The following is a 1,788-nucleotide window of genomic DNA, read 5'->3' as shown; positions in this document are numbered from 1 at the left end:
TCTTTTGTTGCTAAAACACCAACAGAATATGTTTTATTTTCTTGGTGTGTCTTCTACTGACCCAAATATTCAACAGTTATTCTGATTCCATAGGTAAAGAATCTAGAGAATAAGTTACAAAATTTCCCTTTGTGAACACATTACTTCCCACTGAACACTCTTCAAGAGATGCAGGAAATCCCTTACCCATTCTTAAAATATCCAGGCATGAACTATGATGTCGTGCAAAATATCTTCAGAAAACAAAGAAAAGAAGAAGATAATTATCAATTAATTTCATAAGTTTGACGCAGAACTTTCTCAATGACTTAAAGGGACTTATAATCTATGAATTTTTATTTTGATTGAAGTATTTATAATTGCGATTAGACTTGGGGGAATATTTGTAGAGATGACAGTTTGTTGAATTTCTAAGCCTTTTGTCTGATCATGGAAATTAATTGCAGAAAAAGATGATGGAAGATGATTTGTTATCTGTTTAGAATACCATTTTTATCTAATTTATTATTACTACTTGATAGTGTTTGCTTACCTTCATAAGGTAATTTGGGTTCATGAAACTAATCAGTCATAGTTATTCTGTAATTATATTGCCCTCCTAATTTATTTTAGATCAAGCATTGACTCAATAGATAGATCGTATGAAATCTTCCACCTAAGCATGATATGTTCCCTCATCATAGACATGACATCCGTTCTTCAGTTGATTCTATGTATATTTATAATTTTTTCAATGATAAAAAAGGAAAGATTACAGAAGCCTGAATGGGCTGTGATTACTTAAATCAGGGGTTGTTACCGACTGTGATTGCATAAATATAGGGACTGTTATGGTAACAATTAAAATATTATCCTTTTATAGATATCTAATGAGCTTGTGTATCTCATGCCTCGTAAGAAGATGTTGTGCTCCTGTTTGATAGAAGTTTCGACATTGGAATAAAAAAATTCTGATAGAATGATGGAGAAAAAGGTCTACAAAGAGAACAAGTAGTTCAATCCAAATGCATAATGAAAATAGAGGATGATGAAAAATTCTAAATTCATGTGAAGTTAAGAATGACAAAGGGACGTGGAAGCACTAGGCTCAATAGCCCTTCCAATGGAGCATGGGTTTTTATTGGGCCAATGTAATAGTAGATTATTTGGGGAGGTGGGATTGCGGAGTGTGGCAAGCCTGATCCACTAAGGATGGAGAGGGAAATGTGGCATGGAGATGCGAAGTTAGAGACCATATCGATGATTTCTGATATGTGTATGAGTGGTTGCATGGATGAATCATTTTTTTCGTTATAACGATAGGTGGTTTAGGCTTCATTTTTCAACCTGGTGGTCTTTATTTTGGTTTTCGAGGAAGCAGCCATTTGAGCAGTAGGTCCTCCTCTAGGGTTCTATTGTTCGTCTTCTTCTTAATATTACTTCTCAAATTGGGTCTGATTTTTATGTTTTTCTTTGCATGTGCAACTTCACAAATTTCCCAAACCGAATCTTGTAAATGTAAGTTCATTTGCATCGTCAAAACAGGCGCAATTCTCAGTTGTGTAGTTGTTAATCGATGTAAATAAGTCTTTAAAATTTATTTATTTTTGTTACTAAAACACCAACACAATATATTTTATTCTGTAGGTGTGTCTTCTACTGACCAAACATACAAGAGTTATTTTGATTCCATAGCTAGAGAATCTAGAGCATAAGTTACCAAATTTCCCTCTGTGAACACATTACTTCCCACTCAACACTCTTCAAAAGATGCCGGCAATCCCTTAGCCTTTCTTAAAATATCCAGGC

Source organism: Akebia trifoliata, chromosome 13 (genome assembly GCF_017979445.1).
Source record: "Akebia trifoliata isolate Shusen 1 chromosome 13, ASM1797944v1, whole genome shotgun sequence".
In the NCBI taxonomy this organism is placed as follows: domain Eukaryota; kingdom Viridiplantae; phylum Streptophyta; class Magnoliopsida; order Ranunculales; family Lardizabalaceae; genus Akebia; species Akebia trifoliata.
This window is presented reverse-complemented; position numbering follows the sequence as displayed.